The following is a 22,074-nucleotide window of genomic DNA, read 5'->3' as shown; positions in this document are numbered from 1 at the left end:
GTACAAATAGCCTCCGAACCCATCAACAAAAAAAGAAACCATGCCTTCTCTAGCATTCAAGTGAGAGTCTTGTAACCTGTGTAAGGCACTCCATAAGTTCAGCTAGGGACTCGCGATCCTGTTGCTTGCAATCCTTTATTTTAGCCCAATCGGTTTTAATGAGGCATATTTCAATGATGCTAGTAAGCAAACACAAGCGGATACCAGTAAGGTCACCAGTTTCAGGCAGTTGGGCAGGCCACTGTGCCTTTTCCTTAAGACGTTCCCAAATTTTCTTTGGGCAAACAGCTCACATAAGTTGATTAAGATTAGCCCAGGTGGGATTGTAGGCTTCAATAATAGTTTCCAATTTTTTCTTTAAATTTGCCCGGCTTCTCACAAATGTTAGGGAAGGAGCTTGCCATATTATGAATTTCAGCCTGGGACCAAGGGACCTGGATAACCTTGGGAGCAAGATTGCTATTGACCTTTTCCGAAGAACCGGGCATAGTGCGAAGAGGAAATTGGCCTATAGGCTGTTTGGAAGATCAAGGAGGCTAGCAGACTTAGGGCAGGAAGGAAAAAAAGAAGTGGCTCCAAGAGGGGTAGAGGAAACGGACAGCGCTGCGAGTACGAAAAGTAATGCAATCACGGGTCTTAAGATCAGACAAAAGAGAACCCACGTTAGGAGAAAGAGTTATCCTGTGGAGAGGAAATTTGTTCTTTCAGAAGGGGCAAGCCCAATTCCAGATCCAAAACCTCACTAAGGCGGATAAGTTCAGCCCGTAGGAGGGTAAAAGGGCTGATCAATTGGCAGTCAGGCGCCTGCAAGGAGTCTCATATTTCTTGAACCAGAGCTTTAATAGCAGGAAAAGGAGATGGGAAGGGGGATTGTAGGTGTATAGGCTGGGGTGGGAGGGGAAAAGGAGCAGTGGGAGGAGAAGGAGGAGCAGTGATTGTAGCAATCGGGGATAAAATGGGATAGGAGGAAGGGTGGAAGGAGAAGACAAATGAGGCGGGGACAGGAGAGGAGAAGAATGGGGAGAAGGGAGAGAAAGGGGAGGAGGAGAGGGAGAGGAAGATGCTATGTAAGGGGGGCATGGAGAGGGACATCTAGCATATTCCAGTAACAAGTCAGGAATGTGGTCATCTTCTGGGGTAGGGGAGAAAGGAGTCAAAGGGCATATTTTGGGAGTAGGTTTCTGGTCCCTAGGCAACTGGTTTTTCTTGGCAGAATCCACTGTCTCATCTTGCCAGATAGTGGCAATAGAAATCAGTGACTGATTTCTCCAATTTTTCTTTGGTACTTTTAAAGGATTGCAAATGGTGTTCCTGACACCACCTTTCCATTTCAGCATACTAGGGGCTTCTCTTACCTCAGATTCAAAGCGGAGGTGTGGGTTGAAATCCGCAAAGGAGCAGCTGGTTACCTAGGGTCCAAGCCTGAGGATGGTCGGGCTCCGCCAGACACCAGGTCTCTTCCAGCATGTCCTTTCCTGGCCAACGCACCAAAACTGTCGGTGGAAAAACTCATCAAAGACAAGAGACATCACACCATAAGCATATCACTTTAGAATTTGAAGGTTTATTACAATTTAGGACACACATAGTTACATTACCTTGACTTATTGCAATAAGGGCCAATAATGTGCGAGCAGTCAGAGAGAGATGGCTTGACAAAATGGCTCTGATCTATTCTCAGAGCCATCCTTTTATACTTTAAACCACAAACACATGACTTCTAACATTCTATAATAATTAATCCACACCACCTTCAAGCTATTACATTTGATCACAATTTTTCCATACATGTTTCACCTTTCTACTGCATCTGTAGTTCCTCAATTACCACCGTTTCAGTTCCTAAATTTCCAGGCTCTTAAGTATCGTGTTCTAAATATATAGAAATTTTCCAGTTAGTAAAATTATTCACAATTCCAATCACAATGCTACAATCATATTGTGAAAGAGGCCACAGCCTAAACTTTGGTTCAGTGTCTTTTAGCAGCCCTGAGGCCTAGTCATGATCTTCAGGTATGTTCAAGGCAGAGAACTAGTTTCTTTTCCTTTCTCAGATCAGGAACTAAAAATGGACCTGTTGATACCAATTTTAGAGAACAGAAAGGATACAAAATAAAATGGAAAGTATATTTGTAAGAAATTAATTAAAGTTACAAGAATGAAGTCATTCTTTCTTTCTTTAAAATCATTTACTCTTTGGATTCTTTTACAGCAGTAAAAAGTATCAATTCTTAAGCTTGTTCTAGCAGCACTAGTATATACCTTTGTTAGTGAACAAATTTAATATAAAAATAGAAACTGATACTGATGTAAGGTTTTGTAATTCTGGTTTTTGGAAAGAATCACAATTTTTTTCAGTTTGAAATCCTAATCCTGTCATTAAAATGGATAAAATAACTGTATTTTGGCTGGAAATATTTAGCACCATGGGCTAGAAAATAAACCTGTATTTGATCATAATATTTCACTACTGTATGTTAAATAGAGTGCTAAATGATAAGTGTGAGAAACTAATGTCTGGACTAGCCCATAAAAGAACTGGTCGTCTTCAGCTGTAAAATATTACAGTGCAATCTAGTAATTAAGTGAAGGGTATGATGAAAGACTTAAGCAGTCATGATGTGTTCTCTGCAAGGTACAGCAATTCTAGTATTGTTATAATGATTGCCTCAGGATGAGTCAGAAATCAGGTATGCAGAGCTGTTGTTAATGGTTTTACACTTTAGTCATCTTCCACATGGGTGGTAAATTCAAAAGGTATACAGTTTCAGTTCTTTGAATCAGATAAAGTTGGATTTCATTTAAAAACTGGTATTTTAAAAAAATCAATTTTATACATAGTATATTTAAAATAGAGATGTTAAAGAATGTAACCAGATATTGTTGTTGTTGTTGTTGTTGTTGTTGTTATTGTTATTGTTGTTATTATTATTATTATTATCATTATTATTATTATTATTATTATTATTATTATTATTATATAAAGTTGGAAGGGACCTTGGAGGTCATCTAGTCCAACCCCCTGCTCAGCCAGGAAACCCTATACCATTTCAGACAAATGGCTGTCCAATCTCTTCTTAAAAACTTCCAGTGTTGGAGCATTCACTGCTTCTGGAGACAGGTTGTTCCACTGGTTAATTGTTCTTTCAGGAAGTTTCTCCTTAGTTCTAGGTTGCTTCTCTTCTTGATTAGTTTCCATCCATTGCTTTTTGTCCTGCCTTCAGGCGCTTTGGAGAATAGTTTGACTCCCTCTTCTTTGTGGCAACCCCTGAGATATTGGAATACCGCTATCACGTCACGCCTAGTCTTCTTTTCATTAAATTAGACATACTTAATTCCAGCAATGTTTCAGCCTCCAGTCCCCTAATCATCTTTGTTGCTCTTCTCTGTACTCTTTCTAGAGTCTCAACATCTTTTTTACATTGTGGTGACCAAAACTGGATGCAGTATTCCAAGTGTGGCCTTACCAAGGCATTGTAAAGTGGTATTAATACTTCAAACGATCTTGATTCTATCCCTCTGTTAATGCAGCCTAGCACTGTTTGGCTTTTTTGGCAGCTGCAGCACACTGCTGGCTCATATTTAAGTGATTGTCCACTAGGACTCCAAGACTCTTCTCACAGTTACTACTATTGAGCAAGGTACCACCTATACTATACCTGTACGTTTGGTTTTTCTTGCCTAAATGTAGAACCTTGCTTTTTTCACCATTGAATTTCATTTTGTTAGATAGTGTCCAGTGTTCAAGTCTGTCCAGATCCTTCTGTAGCTTAAGCCTATCTTCTGGAGTGTTGGCTATTCCTGCCAGCTTGGTGTCATCTGCAAATTTGATAAGTTCCCCATCTATCCCCATCTATCTGATCAAGTAAAATTTAACCTGAACATGTTTAAAGTGCTGAATAATATCTAAATTAATTAAATTTATTTCCCATTAAAATCAAACTTAATATGTGTGGGTGTTTTTCTTTCCAATTTTGTAATTTATATAATTAAAAGTGTAAACCCTTTTATGGTTCTTTAAATACTAATAAATGGTGTAGTTATCCTTTTTAAGTATTTAATAAAACCTACACAATATTCAATAGCTTATTTCAGGGTAAATATCCAAAGGTTTGCATCTTTTAAATAAATCCAAATCATGCTGTGTTTATTACCATACAAACTATCTGAAAATGAAGCCTAACTTTAGTACAAAGCAAATTCTACTGTTACATACATTTTATAATTGAAAAATAAATATCTCGCAAACACATTAATGGCCATTGGATATAATTACAGTATAAAATATCGGATTTCTGAGATAACTGTTATAAAATAAAGAGCAATGTGATTCATACATTGTTAAATTATGAATATGGTTTTAAAATTATAGTATTTTGCTTCATACATGTTAATCCAGAACTTCATTAAATCTGTAATATAATTTTCAAATTTTTCTGGATGTTAGGATGTATTTCGTTTAGTACTCTTGAGTCTTTTTGCAACCACAGATGGTAAAATAGTCTTTCTTTTTTGTGGCAGTTCATATTTATGTATGATTTGTCCATCTTGGCAATCATCGACAGACTTATAAACCATCTGTAGAATCTTTTATACAACTTTTTACCCAATTGCAGCTGTAAATTGTATTTTTTTCCATAGTTTTTTTCCCTCATAGTTCTACTGTTATGACTTCTTCGAAGTTTTATACCCATTTTATCTTACAATTTTTAATTTGTTCTGTCTCCATGTCATATCTGAGTAAAAATTTGCAAATGCAGCCTAATAAATTATTCTGTTTCATATTCTGTCATCTTTCTCAGTGTTCCTCTTTTTATTTTCTTTCTTTCTTTTTTATTTTATTTTATTTTCCAGTTATTTTCAAATAAACCATGGAAGATTTTTTCTTTCATTAAGTAATTATTTTGGTTTTTTTTCATTTCTTGATTCCAGATGCATCAGGTTAGCATTCATATTTTAGATTTCTTTCTTACTGCAATTGCTTCTAAAATAAAAGATTCTTTATTTGTGATTCTATGATAAGTGAAAACCTATTCAATAATCGGGCAACCAAACTTGGGTTCTGGATTACCACCAGTGCTGCCTATATTTCTGCAGCCCTGGTATGGTAAATCACTAGTCATTGGATTTCTTATCAGGCTTTGGTCTTGGAGTAATTAATATAGCCTTCAAAGAGTGATTATCTTTACTATTCAAATATATAGTCAGGAAAAGTCATAAGAATGCACTGGAAGAGAATAAAATTCTGCAACTTCTTAACACGGGAAATGATTCTATGCATACTTATCTGTGAATAATTTTCACTGAATGCACTGGCATTTAATTTTTAAGTCTGCAGAAATTGGTCTATATTGGATGGCTAGAAACAACATTGCTTTGGTGGACCTATGACTGAAATTGATTCACTTAAGAGTCAAATTATGCAACGTAATGCAAGTATAGATTTGGCTCAAAGTCCCTGAATAGTTGAAAAAAAAAAAGAGAAATCTGCTTAAAGCTTATGATAATATAAATATATGAATGTTGTTTTCCTTTAATGTTATGTGAACACACATTTGTCAAAAAGCGCTTCACCTTAATTTTTGAAGTAAACTTATTCATGCTTGAAATTTGGCTGGAGACTGTCCTAACCTACTAGAAGAGACACCTGCAATTTGTATTCAATTTTTTATGGTTTCTCCTTAGTTTGCACAATTATTATATTATTCTGTTGCAACAACTTGGTTATTTACTCTGAAGTCTGATATATTTATGCAGAATTTATTAACAATTGTGGAATAATATAACATACCTGTAATGTGCAAACTAAACCTTAAAGATTAAGATATGTACAATTATTAAAATGGCATGTAATTATATGTTTATATGTTATATAAATAAATAAATCAGTACTATGTAATCTGTGCCACCTGCTGCACTGCAGATTGCTCAAATCCATCCTTATGTAGCTTAATTAGTGCCTTCGAGGCTTCTTTTATCTTGCCTGACATTTAAAATATTTTAGAGATTATTTTTAATAAATAAAAGGCAGCATCCTGCAAAGCAAAATAAAAATCCTATTCATCATCTTTATTTTCAAGAATACCATTAAACATTATATTTCTAATATTTAGAACATGAAAATTACTGATGCTGTCAGCTCAACTTATTCTTTAAAAGAGCACAAATACAACCATAGAAAGGCGGGCTGGAATAGTAGAGCAGGGCTTTTCAACCGGTGGTACGCATACCACTGGTGGTATGTGACCACCTGGATGGTGGTACGCGGCGTTGCCTTCCTCTCCCCCGCTCTGCTCCTTCCCAGCTCACTTATTTGTGGAAACATGCTGCTTGGCGGCAGCCTGCACAAACCCTACCGAATGTGCCCTGCAGAGGGCGCGTAAAGAGCGCAGGCGCAGAGCAAGGCCCCGCCCTCCCCAGGGACTCATTGTGCAGCAACTGGATTGACTTCTTCTCGTGCACGCAGGTCAGCGGGATCCGTATTGCCCTTCCCCTCTCTCTTCTTACTTCACAACAAGTGTTAGCCTGATAGGAGACAGAGCTCTTGGCTGACTGGGGGGAAGGGGTGGAGAAAAGGAGCCACCTTTGGGAGGAGACTGCCACCTTCTTCTCCTTGGCTTTGCGCTCTCCTGTTTCTCGGCAGCCAGGCTGCCAAGCCTCTACTGGCTGGAACTCCACGTTTGTTTTGTTTTTTACTTCTTGCCTTTTATGTGTTTCTACCGTACCTCCTCCCAGGAACTGGGTGGGCAGAAGAAAGCTTGGCTAGGCTAGGCAAAGAAAAGCCACAGAGCTGCGAGCTAAGATTGCAGGCAGGCCGGGGAAGGGGGTGAAGAAGAGGAAGGGGATTGGGAGAGAGGAAACGGCAAGCTTGTCCTCGCCTCTCCCAAGGACCTCCTGCACCACCTCACAGGAACACCTGGTTTCAGATTTACGCCGCAAAAGTTTTTCTCAGGCAGAGGAGAGAGGAAAAACAATTACAGAACACTCGAGAATCCCTTGCAAGGCACCGTGTACCTTAGTGCTTATTTGGGGAGGATCGGGGCGCACAGCTACAGCTGATCCACGCTTCTGCAGAGAGCTGTAGCTGCTCTCCTGGGCTCCTACCCAGCTCACTTGCGCTTTGCTGGAAAACATGCCGCTTGCTAATTTAGAGAAGCACAGATCAACTGTAGCCCGGCGCTGATCCTGGCGCTTCTGCTAAATTAGCAAGCAGCATATTTTCGGGCGAAGCATGAGCAAGTGAGCTGGGCAGGAGCTCAGGATCGGGGCGCACAGTTAAAGCTGATCCACACTTCTGCAGAGCAGCCCAGAAGCGCAGATCAGCTGTGGCTGCTCTCCTGAGCTCCTGCCCAGCTCACGTGCTCATGCTTTGCTGAAAAACATGCCGCTTGCTAATTTAGCAGAAGCGCGAATCAGCTGTAGCCCAGCGCTGATCCTGGTGCTTCTGCTAAATTAGCAAGCAGCATGTTTTCGGATGAAGCACGAGCAAGTGAGCTGGGCAGAGCTCTCCTCTGCCTCTGCACGTGCACAGGCAGGTTTGGCATGTCGCCATCGCCACCGGCAGCACAGCTGGCAGCCTGTCCCTCTCCCCTTGCTCCTTCCTGGGCATGGAGGGGGGAGGAAGGAAGGGACAAAGAGGGAGGGAAGTAAGGGACAATGAGAGAGAGGGAAGGAAGGAAGGAGGGAAGGAACAATGGAAGGGAGGGAGGGAGGGAAGGAAGGGACAAAGGGAAGGAAGGAAGGAAGGGACAATGGGAAATAGGGAGGGAAGGAAGGCACCCACCCAAGTCCCACCCCCCTCCACCAGAGACCCATGGATTTTCCCCTCCACAGGCACCCTGCAACCTGAGGGAGGGAGGGAGGGACAATGAAAGGGAGGGAAGGAAGGAAGAAAGGCAGGAAAGGAAGGAAGGGACAATGGGAGGGAGGGAGGGAAGAAAGGCACCCACCCCAGTCCCACCCTCCTCCATCAAAGACCCATGGATTCCCCCCCACAGGCACCCTGCAACCTGATGGAGGGAGGGGTGGACAATGGAAGGGAGGGAGGGAAGGAGGGAGGGAGGGACAAAGAGGGAGGGAAGGAAGGAAGGGACAATGGGAGAGAGGGAGGGAAGGAGGGCACCCACCCCAGTCCCACCCCCCCTACCAGAGACCCATGGATTCCCCCCACACAGGCACCCTGCAACCTGAGTGATGAGCTGGCCATGCCCCCCCGCCATTGACTTTGTTTGTCAAAAAGTTGCAAAAGGTGATCACATGACCCTGGGACACTGTGAATGTCATAAGTATGAATCAGTTGCCAAGCACCCGAATGTAAATCACATGACCCTGGGGATGCTGCAACAGTCATATGTGTGAAAAATGGTCATAAGTCACTTTTTTCAGTGCCATTGTAACTTCGAACAGTCACTAAGCGAATTGTAAGTCGAGGACTACCTGTACTTTATCATTTTTTTCCTTTTTGGGGGGGCGTCAAGTTTTTGACACCTTGCTGAGCGAGTGGTGGTACTCGGATGTTGCCTTATCCTAAAAGTGGTACAATGGGTGAAAAGGTTGAAAAGCCCCTCTAGTAGAGGACATTGTGGTAAGCTGGAAGAAATGACAGAAAAGTTTGCCTTCTGGTAAATTACAACATCTGGCCATACCTATAGTGGTAACCATTTTAGAAAGCAGTAGTAACTCTAGAAGTCATTTAGCGTAGGTGCCATTTTGCCCTCTCCAAATTTTAAATGTGCTCAGTACCATGTGAAACTTGATGACAGAACTCTAGTTTCAAGAAATAGCTGAGAATTCAGGGAGTCATAGTTCTCCCAATTGGAGATAGTTAGGTTGAAGGATGAACTCTAGTACTCAGTAGGGTTTGCTGAGTTAAATGGAACGTTTCCCCAGTTTTTGTACAATATTATGAAACTCTTTTTTTGTAAAATATAAACCTGTTTATTTGCAAAATGTTCACCTCTGGTTCATGACAAGCATTGCAACTTCATTTTTTTTCAGCCAATGCTTAATATGAACCAGAAAGGAAACATACAACATTGTATCACACCGACTTACTTACCAACTTTTCTAATAGCCTCTTCAGTATTTTATGATGCGTGGAAACTGTTCCATGCTTCTCAGCCACAAGAGACACTGACAGAAATTCTGTGAGAAGTATTTATAAGGAACACAATACGATCCAAAGTGGACTCACAATCAGAGTTGAAAGCAATAAAGTGATTCTCGAGCTTTATAGAAAATTATTCAGTCTAATTATGAATTCATGAATTTAAAGAAGGATGTTAACCGATTGTCATTTATATATGAATCCATATGTATGCATATTAAACCATAATTCATTAACATTTATCCTATAGTGATGGTCTAAAAGAGAGATTAAAACAGTGATGTTTAGCAATCTTGTACCATAGCTTCCAATCTGATTTACAATAGATTAACCTGAATGAGTGGTCTTTGTGCAGTAATAAGAACTTGCAATTTTGGTAAACAGTCAACTTCAGTACATAGACAATGGTAATTTGCTTCAGATTCGACTGATCATTTCAAATCCTTATGAAGCATAACAATGTTCTTTTTTGGGGGGGGGAGCTTTTGTTTTTCTCTCTGGAATGAAGCCATTCTGTTTTTAGTATAGTTAATACCTTCTGGTACTAACCACTTCCTCATTAGTGATATCTAGTATTACGGACAATTATTATGGTTAAAAAAAAAGCCCATTTTCAATTCTGTTTATTTGCAGAGTCATATTTAGACTATGCTTGCGGGGTTGGAAACCACCGATGAAGAAATTGCCACCAGCAAAAGAATAGTGTCTCTTCATCTTTTATGGTCATGATTTTGCTAGCATAGCATCTTTCTGTATAATTGATCCTTTTAAGCAGCAATATTATACCTATTGACTTGAATGTCAACATCCAATGACATATTAAGCTTCCATGGGAATTTCTGAGTAAATGTTTCTGTAATTGCACTGTTGGGGGTGCAATATAAAACTTAGGTTTCATCACAACTGATCTTGCATTTATTTTTGATCGTTTTGTTTCTGCCTCTGGTTAAAAACATACCCTAATATGGTGGAGGTCTCCTCTTCTTGATCTTTATTAGTCCAGATCGCGATGTAACTGTCTGGGTGGTGTGTGGGTGTGTGGGTGTGTGGGTGTGTTCAAATTCAGTTTTGAAAATTGTGTGTGTGTGTGTGTGTGTGTGTTCAAATTCAGTTTTGAAAATAATTAAAGGGTTACAACTTTTACCCGGGCGGATTTTTTGAACTCCTAAACTGGGATGTTCCATTTACAGCACCGGGGAAATGATAGTACAAAAAAAAAAAATGGTTTCTTCCGAGCCAGTCGAGGTATCCCCAAACGAGTAAAACCCTTTGTTATCCAATTACAGAAAAAGAAACTTTTTAACCCTTCGTCTTCCGATTAGGTGGCCTTTATCACACCGTAATAAACGGAAGAGGAGCAAGACTGCGTCGGTCGAAGCGTGTTTGAAATGTATTTCGGTACGGCTAGGGAAGTGCGGTGCCTTTAAGGTGTCCCGAAGCAGTATTAGACCTGCAAGCAGCAAGGCAGGAACCGCTGGGCGCTTCACCGCGTGCCTTAACGCGATGCCTGAAACTTCAACGTAGAAAGGTTTCCACCAGGCCCCTCAGAGTGGCGGTGTGGAACTACATTCTTTCTCTGCCAGGGGCTGGCTTGAGAACGAAAAGGAGGAGGAGGAGGAGGAGGAGAGGAGGAGGAGGGAAAGGCGGCGGCTCTTGGAAGTTTTGTCTGGGCTGCCTTCTCGCTTTTGTGCCCGTCTTCGGTTGAGTAACAAGAAGGAGAGTCCCGGACCAGGCTCTTTGCTCTAACGAGCGGTGGGACCTAAATGGTGGCGGACTCGAGGACCAGCCTCGTCGTTGTGGCTGCTATGAGGCTGCTTTGTTTCGCGGTCCAGGCTCTTTGCCTCAAGTGATGGGACCCACCGCGGCTGCCGCTGCTGCTCCTGCTAGAGCAACGATTGCCGCGCGGTTTCTTTCCGCCGTGCGCTCGACCCAGCGGCACAGCCAGCAACTCTTCGCCAGGAGCGGACCGGTCTCCGCTACTCATTTTCTGAGTGTCCCGTGAAAGATCACGGGGACCGCCGCCGCCGCCGCACCCTCAGGGCCGCGGGTGACCCCGGGTGGTTTTCGATTCTTTCAGCGGAGGGAGAGGGAAGCAAGCGCGAAGCTTTTTGTGTTTCGCTTTCTTATCGGATGGTCCCGCGGCGCGCCCAGGGAAGTCCCTTTAGGATAACCTGGGAGAAAAGGAAAACAAAGCTTTGGGCTGCTGAACTCTTCTTCTTCGCCGTTCGGACAATAGAAGCTCCAGTTGAGAAGCCGGGACTTTTCTCCTCAGTCGATTTAGGGATGATTTAGGACACCGCAGCTTACGCTCAGCTAATTTTGGATTTACAAATTGGAAAGGGTTGGAAGCTTTAGGGAGAAGTCTTCCCCTTTCCCCCCTTTACTATCAGCTTTTCCGTTTGGCATGAGATTATCGGCAGGCTCCACCACCTGGAGACAATGTTTGCAGAGTTTGCTCATGTCTATCTCTTTGGATTGATATGCCTTTCTTCAGGTAATCCTGCTCCTTATATGATTCTTTTTTTTTTTTAATATTCTACAGTCTTGAAGTTTTCTCCTGCCTGTTTTCAGCTCGGAGAAATCAGACAATATAAAAACATCTTGATTCCTCCTAATTCGAGTAGAGTAATATGAGTAGGCAGAAACTGATGCAAGTTTTTTGAATCTGGAAACAATGGATGGTTTATGAAAGTGTTTCATTGTAATCTTCAGGTTGTCCAGTAGTGATCATTTTAAAGCTTTAACAGTGTTCTATGATTTATGCAACTTCGATTGTCCATCTTCTCACTTTTTCCTGATTCAGATAACTTTCAGTCTATTGGGGTAACTATCTTCTTTCCTTCTCTTCCCAACCCACATGGATAGGCACATGGTCTGGAAATAAAAGCAGTATTTGGTACCAGAAGAACTGGTTTGGTGCCTTTGCACTGGGCAGTCCAGTCCAGTAAGTATCTAGGAGGTTGTATAGGTTGTAGGCCTATCTTCTTAATTGCAAAAGTCTTCAGGATTTTAGGGGTACTGTCTTATCCTGTGGCTATTCAAGCAGTCTTCTATTATAGAAATGTAGACAGAAGCTTAAAACACACTTATGGCATTTTTCTGCAGAGGAATAAAAAGTTGGTGTGTATCCTGCAGCATAAACTGCTGTTCTTCCTCCCTCCCAGTTCCATCTTGCTTACATCAGTCACTCTGATTGGTGAAGGCACAGTTTTATGAATGCAAAAGCTATAATTAAAGCAAGCATAAAAACCTTACAGCTCTTTTCCCTGCTGCTATAATGTAAGTAGCTGTAAATTAGATTCAGAGATTTTAAGGTGGGAGGAAGAAAAAAAAATAAGATATTGGAAGGAAGACAATTTTAAAACACATCTTTATTGACTATGTGTGTTAAATTGCTGGCCCTAGGGAGGCAACAGAATTATTGGCATGGACAAAGACAAGTATGGATATATATATGGATGCAAGAATATTTATATGGGTTCAAGTTTAATTACATTAGGCATGGATGAAGACAAGTATGGATATATATATATATATATGGATCCATATATATATATGGATGCAAGAATATTTATATTGGTTCAAGTTTAATTACATTAATTTAGTTTACTGCCAGGTAAAAGGACAATTCACTCCTAGTTTGGGATCAAATCCATCTTTGCAACATAAGCTGTGAGTGTTCACAGAACCATGTATACATTAATGTGTCTGTATGGAAGTATTATAACTCTGTATAGATGTAAAGCCTATTTTATATCAGTCCAGAAGGGTCCTCTTTTAAGCAAATTAGAATCTTTGTGGAAATTTACCATGTTCACATATAGGTGCCCAGTTACATTGAAAGAATATATGAAATGCCCTAGTGAATGAATAGGCAGAATATTCAATCTGGAATGTATCACCATAGCCAGTTTGGTAGTGGTTAAGGCATTAGACTAGAAACCAGGAAACTATGAGTTCTAGTCCTGCCTTAGGCATGAAAGTTGGCTGGGTGACTTTGTGGCTGGCCAATTGCTGTCTCTCAGCCCAACTCATTTCACAGAGTTGATGTTGTGGGTAAAATAGGAGAAGTGGGTAAAATAGGAGAAGGGGAGTATTGAGTATGTTTGTTGTCTTGAATTATTTATAAAAATAATAAAGGCTGGATAAAAAAAATCTAAAATAAATTACCTAAATTTATTAAACCCTAACCCCAACCTTCGATTTCTGCCTCTACTTGGCATACTGACATGTGTTAAATCATTCAGTTTGACCACAAAAAATTGTTATAATCCCATGAAAGTGATTCCCTTGATCAGATATGAGAACAATCTGGAGAGAAAATGAACCATTTCTCACGTGCAAAATAGGAAATAACCCATTGGATAGAGTTACCGTTTAGTGGGGCAGCTGGCTGTTCCTCTGTAAGAACAGGACAGGTGACTAGCGTAATCTTTCTTTTCCCTTAAATTCTTGAGTAATGTGGCTTAAGGAATTTCCATTATTTAATGAAATGTTTTTTTACTGCAAAGTGGGATATAAATCAGTCCCTAAGAAGTAGACGGATTGGCTCTTTGATTCAGATGGAATAGTTTCAAAATTATCGTCAAGTCTCATTGTGGTCAGTTTTTATTTGCCTTTTTTCAAGTTTATTCTTATGTGAATTACAAATAAAATATGGTTAAGAACAAAAACTTCCATTAAAAAGATATAAACATTGCATATTATTAATCATTTTTACTTTATAAAACAGTTGATCAGCATTGGAAAGTTTTATTCTACAGACAAAATAGTCTTGTATCAATGTGGCTTTTTAATCCTCTTTATAGAAATTTCATGAGATATTATGGTGACTTTTTCTTTTTCTTATGTGTTTCAAAATATAGACTGATATAGATATGTGAATGTATAGATGGATTAGGATCATGGATAAGATCTATGAACTTTCCTAACCAATGGATAATTGAAAAGTTTATATTTATCCTTATAGTAAATGCCAAAAATTTAAATGTTGGATAATTTACCATTTCTTAAATTTTCATTTCTGGTTTATCTGTTATGGATAAAAGTGGACCATAGTGAAAAATCTTTGGGCTAAATTGTGATGTAATTTTAACCCAATATATATTTGGTAATAATTTATGGAAAAAAACTGTAGGCAGTAGTAGAATTTATAACATTGTTACTGGAACTCACTAAATTCTCAATTTAGTGAGAATTGCATGCAGAACAGTGGAAGAAGAAGGGACTGTTTGTAGAATATCATGGCAAAAGTTATCTCAGCAAGATCAACTGTACTTAGATTTTCAAGCAATACCTTCATGTATTTTATCATTTACCTCAACTGTAATATTTCCTAGGAGGAAGCTGAATGTCAGGTTTGAATATATAAAACAAAAACATTATTAATTTAAGATATTATGTATAGAAATAATAGAAATAGAGCATTTTTAACAGTGTTTGTGTCTGTCAGTATCCTTGACAAAGAGAGCCTGAATTGTTTATGATAAGCATATTTGTGTAATTCTGTGAGTAAACTGATGAATTCATTGGAATTACAATTGATTGAGATGATATGATATACATTCAGTTTTTAATAATTACATTTTAATCTACATATCACATGGGTTCACAAACTTTGTGATACCACACCACTTGATGTAGTTCTGCACTTCTGCAGTTTTAGTATGAAGCAAACACTAAACTAGAACAAGTTTTGACAGTAATTGTCAGTGACAAATTTTTGATAATTGTAGTTAATGCTTTATTATTTTTATTGTCATCTATTCTATTCTATTCTATTCTATTCAAAATGTCTCAATAAAGAGATTTAAAGTTAGTGTATACATTTAAATGTCTGTTAACATTTTTTTTGTTGCTGTGAACAATTTTTTAACCTTTTAGTATAACACTCTTTTGTCCTTAATTGTCCCTGGTCAGAGTTTTATTTGGGCTGTGTTTTGCTGACTACACAGCTTTATTATCCTAGCAAAGAATGCAAATCAATAACCATCAATTTAAAAACTTGGCTCAGAACCACAGTAAATTAAAAACTTTTTTATATGTTACATTTTATTATGGAGGGTAGGTAGGTAGGTAGGTAGGTAGGTAGGTAGGTAGGTAGGTAGGTAGGTAGGTAGATAGATAGATAGATAGATAGATAGATAGATAGATAGATAGATTTTAATATTATGGAGTCATGACTGGGGAAATATGCATAAAAATGTACCCTACTTCAACTGTTTCTTCTTTTTTTTTATTAAGAAATTTTATTGTTTTTTTCATTTTTACATAAAACTGTTTCTTTATACCAGAACTAGAAGGAAAACAGTTGTAATGTATCCATTTTTTTGTAATTTAATCAAATCATGATTGTAATAGCATTATTTTGTCTCAAGCACAAGAATAGAAGTTTTTCTTGATCAATTCATATAAGTAAATTGCTATACAGTAGAAGAAACCTAAACATTCCTAATTAGGTTCTAAATAAATAAAGTAGAGGAATCCTTGATTTTTCCAATTTGTCATTAAGTAACAATGTTAAAATATAAATTGTTTACAACATTCATTTGCTTCAAAGAGCAACAGTTTTATGCATGATGCCTTTTAATGGTTAAGTACTCCATAATCATATCCAGACAATTGCAACTGTATGAGTTCAAAATATAAGTATTTCTGCCTATTCTGGATGTGTGTGTTTTTTTGTTTATGTATGTGTGAGAGAAAGACATGAATACTATATTTTTCTGTGACTACACTGTTGAGAGCTGCTTACACATTTATTGTAACTTTCTATTTTTCAAGCTTACATTAAGAAGGAGTAAGTAGGTTGATAATCAAAAACAATACAACTTTTAACTACCAGTAAGATAACTAAATGAATCAACTGTGATATAAAAAAGTTTAGTTTAGAGTGAATATGGGTGCTTGTATAATGTTTCATACTAAGACAACATGCTACTCCATTTATACATCTGTTTTGTCTCTTTTGTTTCAACTTGTGCAACTTAACTGTGAAACATATCATATTGGTTAAGCTCCTACACCTGCTGTGATCCTCAGTACGCACCCAATAAATCAGAAGTTGACTTTGCTTTATGGAAAATAACACCTGTTTCCACATCTTTAAAATATGGTATTTTACTGATCTGGAATAAAACTTAAAGAATAGAGAAATATATTATATATAAATATTATTCCTGCAGAGAATTTTAAAATTATTTTGATGTGTAAAACAACATATATTTCCAATAAAGGAGAATATTTGTAGCTCAAGGTTGAAATGAGGGGTTCTTGGTGGTTTCTGAGCTTGGTTATTTTCTTGCAGATGTTTCATTACCCAAGCTAGGTAACCTCATTAGTGTTAGTGATGTCATGCTACTAGCATGACTGATGACGTTACCTAGTTTGGGTAATGAAATGTCTGCAAGAAAACAACCAAGCTCAGATATCAGCAATGACCCTTCACAGCATATGATTCTTCTATCTATGAATATATCAGCCAATTACAATATAAACAATTTTTATTGTGACTAAGAGTAGTAATGATGTGTTTCCTGTTAAGATGTCCTTGCATAGCATGGAAGAAAAAGTCCCTATATGATGGTGACCTGAAGGCTAACTAGTTAGCAGACACATCTAATGAGGCAAAGACAAAATGGATAGGTTTTGAATGAGGATGCCGTGTCACTCATTTTATCATTTGTCCCACCTCATGGACCATTGGGTTACTTAGTAATCCTTGAGCAGAGCCCACCTATATAAAGCTGATAAGTGTCCTTCCATTGTAAAGTTCAGTATACTTGTATACAGAGAAAGTGTTTAAACTACTGCCTCATATTCAATAAGCAAATTATTCTAATTTTAATCTGTTTTAAATGAGATATTAAATCTAATATATTCATTCTCTTTGAATACTGACTTTGGACAATTTGCAACAACAGAATAGCATAAAAAAGGCAAAATGCAGAAAAAAGGAAAAAATTAGTGCATAATCACATAGGAGCAATACAGAAAACAAAGTAAAACATTACAAACAGGAGATTACCATTTGGTGTACTCGAAGGCCTGAGCAAATAGCAGGTTCCAGCTTTCCAGAATATCTTTAGAGTGGCACCTGTTTGAATCTTGGGGAAACATCATTCTAGAAGGCATGCATGATTACATAATCCAATAGCAATTATATAGCAAGAAGGTCTGTAACAAGTACGACTGGATTATGTTAATACTAAATTATTATTTGCTTTGATGCTATGGTAATTTAGCATTAACATTAGCCACATATATCAGTTTTACCATTCTATCTATAGCATGCATGTCTGAATGATATGAAGATAGTATGTCAATATAAAACATTAAGTGTTCAGTTCTTATATAGCCATCAATATTGCATTAAAATATTATAATCAGAAAGTTTGAACTCTCTCCCAGGTTTTTTTTTTGGGGGGGGGGTGGAATTAAGTTTGTACGAACGAAAAATGTTGGCAGTTTTTCCCTCCCCCCCCCCAAGAATAGCCTTTTCACTGCGAAATGAACTAATACAATTTTAGTTACAATAGTGGCAGAATGCTTATGTTGTATTCATGTATGTTTAAGAACTGTTTCTTTAGTTCATGGGCACATTCTTCCCCTATTGTTTTCAATAGGCACTTTAAAAAGAGACCAAAGTTTTGTAATCTGTAATATATTACTGTAGACCAGGCATGTCAAACTGCCAGCCCGCGGGTCGGATGCGTCACACCGAAACCGCGCCCACCCCATTGCCAGCAATGGGGAGTCGCGATATGGCGTGCGACATCACGTGATGTCACGAGTTTAACATGGCTGCTGTAGACTGTTATCTCTTCATTACAAGTTGGATATGTGCTGTGTGTGCTTTTTTACCAGCTTGTCGATTATAGGATGGAAATCATTTCAAAATATTTAAAGGAATTTCCTATTTTTGTAAGTTTGAATCAATCTTATGATCTATCTATTAAAGCAGTGAGAATTGTAAATTGATAAGGAAGAAATAAAGTTAAATGAAAAGCATCATTATGGCAGATGCCAGTATAGTAGTAGTCTATTACAATTAATTTTCTATCTATAACTTTAAAAATATTAGTTTCTATTTGTGGCAAGAAGAGAATTAAATTAAAACAAGACAACAAATATACCCAGATTATGCTGATGATCAATATTTATTTCCTCTTTTTCTTGTGAAGTTGCAAAGGAGAAAAACTGAGTAGCAAAACATAATATTGTGTTTACTCTGAATTTCCTTCTGCTGTCTAGTTTTATGTATGGGCAAATTCACACTTATTCAAAAACCTTGAAATGAATATGCTCTCATTTTGCTGTTAGCATGGAATTACAATGGTGATATAATTGTACCTCTGTTTTTTGTCAAGCTTTCAGCAGGAGGGAGGGAACGGATGAGCCCTGGGTAAGGATTTATATTTTTTATCAAAGACTTTTGTGGAATCTTAAAAGAATTTAATTTGGTTTTAGAATTAGATGTGTGTTGCCTAATCAACATTTTAGGCATATCACTGGTTGTTCATTCTATAGGCTTTTAGAAAAATACAGAATGCTTTTACACCTTATTTGTGTACCTAGGACAATCTACAGATAGATTTAATGAAATGAAACATGCATCAAACTAAAATATAAAGGTGAAAGGGAAAATTGGAAATTGCTATAAAAATCTAATATATAATTACCCAGATTTGTTTGATAGTGAGATAGGTGGCATATACATTTAATAAATAAATAAATACAATGTATTCAAACCTTAGTGCAACTATGTCTTTCCACAATGGTTTGTGGAACAGTAAAGAAAGAAAGGGCTTTTCTGACAGTGTTAGAACGGGGCTTCATCATAAATATGTTATAAGCAAGTTCATATGCTTATATGAGATAAGTATTTGGGGTTTGAGATGTGGAACGAACCTTAGGAAGATATTATTTGGCATAAATTGTGAATTCAAAGAACGTCACAGTGTGCCAAAGGATTCCTCATTCCCACTTCCCCTTTCTTGATTTCCTTTTGCTTTTTTAATACAACGTAAGCATTGAACCTAAATCCAAACATGTTGTAAATTTAGCCTCTGGGTTCTTTTGCTTAATTTAAAAAAATCACAAACCTGTTCACAACGTATTAAAAATCTTCCTGTGCTGTTCCTAATCATGCTTAAAAATGCACTAAATTCTATTTAAATGAGAGCCAGTTTGGTGTAGCGATTAAGGCACAAGGCTAAAAAGCTGTGTTACTTTCACCTTAGGAATGACCTCGCTGGATGAACTTGACTCAAAGACATAAACAAGCAAACACATTATTGTATGCTACAGTTGGGTATACATTGATTATTTCTCAGAATGTTTGAGCTAAACATTCACTTTCATTCTTAACAAAATCTGAAAATTAAGTAATTGTAGGCAACTATTTAGGCTATCAAATCTTACCTATTTTTCAATGAAGGAAGCCAGAATCACGTCTCATTAGCATAAATCATGTGGAGCCCAACATTTCTTTGGTTCTACTTTTAACAGGTATTATTCTTTATGAAGTCCTTACCCACCATATTCAATCAGATTCTACCTTCATGTAGCAGAAATACATTATTTCATATCTTGCTCTCTGGAATGATGGCGAACAATTTTTTGTTTGGTTTTGCTTTGTTAACATTCTTCTGTGTGATATTGCTTTAGGAACTTGAAAAATGCAATCATGTTAATCTCTTAATTCATCATATGAGTTAACTTCCCGTCCTTCCTTTCTTGTTCTTCTCTGAAACTTAACCAATTTTTCAGAATCTTCCTTAAAGTATGGTGTTCAGAATTGAATCTCATACACCATTTTTATTTCCTAAGTGAAGAATTTCCCATTTGTTTAAATTTCAATTTGCTACTATCAGTTCTATCAGCATTTTTCACATTTTTCAATGTCTTTCAGGATTTTGGATGTCCTAAGAATTTTGTGTTAACTGTATTTGAAAGGTTTTTTTCTACTTATTCATTAGTTAATTAATTAAAATATTGAAGACAGGGTCCAGAACTGAATCTGGAAAATTGTATTCATTATTTTCTTCAGTTTATGAGAAGCTATTGATGAGAACTCTGAGTATGATTTTCAAACATGTACAAAGTCACTTAATTGTTACGTAATACTGCTTCAGGATTTCTCAGATATCAAGATTTGAGCAGTTCCTTTAGTCACATAGTCTGGGGATTTAAGCTTATTCGGTGTAACCTTAAAGCTGGACCATATTTACTAATCTCAGAATCCAATCCTGGGACTTCCAGTATGTTCTTCAAAATTTTCTAATGAAGCACATACTTTCTGTTTGAAAGAGAGTTAACTAATTAAAATAACATGAAGAAAAAAAATATTCAACATTATTTTTCCCCTTGTATTTAAGTTGAGAAAAAGAAGTATATCACCATTAATAGGGATCTTCATTGGCATTACAGATTTATAAAAGGAACCCATCAAAAGTTTACAATTTAAAAAAAACAACGTTTTACGGCATTTAGGCTGTACTATATAATGGGCCATTATTCACTAATGGTTTGTTTATATGATTTGTATCACCATAATAAGTCCTAGAGCAACACTCAATATAGAAAAAAATAGTATGATAAGCTATTTCCATATTAATAAAACATCCCACACAGCAACTTCGTTTATCATCACGTATTTAGGCCAACTTTTTAACTCAGCCATTTCATTGCATCTTCACAGTGTTCATTACTTGAGTAGTTTAACTTGCAATCACATCGAATTATGAATGTTTGTTTTATGCCTGCCAATTAAATGAAGAATTTGTTTGATACAGTTTATTTTCTGAAAATCGAACATGGCATGTGTTGTTGCTCTTTAAAAATGCATCTGATGGGCATATGATGAGGATGTTGGCACATATATTAACTTCTGGCTGAACGTACAGCATTTCTGAGGTTTGTCTACTCCACCCAGACATCTGCTGTAACTAGTCTTCTGTGTTATACTTGTTAAAGCTTGCTGCAAAAGCCTCAAAGTAATAATTCACCATTCCACTTTTGAAAAGCTACAATATAGAAAATTTTAAATAGAGGCCTCTGTAAGTTGAAATATATTTTGCAGGGATAGGGTGAGGCATAATGTATTATTTTTTTTGAAAAAGTTAGTGTTCAGGCATATATATTTAGTATTATCTGTACTTATGTATTTAGTATTTGAAGATACATGAGTCAAGGTTTTATGTTTTAAAGTTGACAATTTACTGAAGAAGATTGAAAAGGACAAAAAAAGCTACACATTTTTTTTGCTTTTCTCCCAAATAATATTTAGTTTGTGTGTTATCTGCACTGATTAACAAATTTAAATTTCTAGCACAGAACTAATGTTTAGGGCATCTACCATACTTAAAATCTAGCTCCTGTGAACAATATTTAAAAAGATGCAGATAATTTTACATATAGGAAAAGTAACATGAAAAGTATACAAAATGATTAAACAATTAAAGTAATTAAAATGCATAGTTAAAAGTAAGCAAAACCAGCAAGGTTAATAAAATAAAATATAAAACCTTAGTTTCAGAAATTACAATTGTATTATCTTATTATTACAAAAACAATATAAGTTTGTTTGTGAAACATTTTCCAGCTTTAATAAGTATCGAACATGTTGTTTACAAAGATATTTTACAGTTTACTTAATATTTTTATAGTAATATATCTTGTAAGATGTACAACCTTTAAATAGGCAGTTGTTTATTCATATCTTAATTGTTGAAGAACTCCATTCCAGGGGGAGCAGCTTTTGTTGGTAGTTCATTATACGCTCAAGGGAAATTGTTGTTTAGATTCACTTTCTTGGTTGAGCAAAACAAATACAGCTTGAAAAGTTGGTGTAAAAATGCCTTAGAAACATATAGATACTACCGTATATTCCGGCGTATAAGACGACTGGGCGTATAAGACGACCCCCAACTTTTCCAGTTAAAATATAGAGTTTGGGCTATACTCAC

The sequence above is a fragment of the Protobothrops mucrosquamatus genome, unplaced genomic scaffold (assembly GCF_001527695.2).
Source record: "Protobothrops mucrosquamatus isolate PMUCROS unplaced genomic scaffold, P.Mucros_1.0 scaffold_185, whole genome shotgun sequence".
Taxonomy (NCBI): domain Eukaryota; kingdom Metazoa; phylum Chordata; class Lepidosauria; order Squamata; family Viperidae; genus Protobothrops; species Protobothrops mucrosquamatus.
This window is presented reverse-complemented; position numbering follows the sequence as displayed.